Raw genomic sequence first — 512 nt, 5'->3', positions numbered from 1 at the left:
GTGTGTGTGTGTGTGTGTATATATATATATATATATATATATATATTCACATACATTTATATTTCTAATAGGTATGTTTCTTAAGACCAGAAACTCTTTGTGACTCTCAACAGTAGTGCTGGATGTTAAATTACTATAGGCGGCAGTGACATATTTGAACTACCCATTTTCCAATGCTTTATTACTTGTGTTTGCTTGCTGGGATTGGTTGGATGATCTCAATTCTCCCACTACTTCAGAACACCTGCAGTTAAGGCAGAATATTTTCAGTGTTCACTGAATGTTAATTGAACAAATGAGTAAATGGATTAAATTAAACTCCAGCTGCACTGATATTGCCGTAAGGTCGTATATAAATGACACTTTTAAATAATTGGTGCAAATGAGAATGAAATAGCCAACTCTAGAGACATGTTTTTCCCCTGTTACATCAAGTCATAAGGAGAAAACACAATCCATGTACCATTATATCTTTTAATATCAGCTCTCATAATTCTCAGATGTGCTGAGAT

This window comes from Bison bison, unplaced genomic scaffold (assembly GCF_000754665.1).
Source record: "Bison bison bison isolate TAMUID 2011002044 unplaced genomic scaffold, Bison_UMD1.0 scf7180017864309, whole genome shotgun sequence".
NCBI lineage: Eukaryota > Metazoa > Chordata > Mammalia > Artiodactyla > Bovidae > Bison > Bison bison.
Note: the sequence above shows the minus strand (reverse complement) of the source record.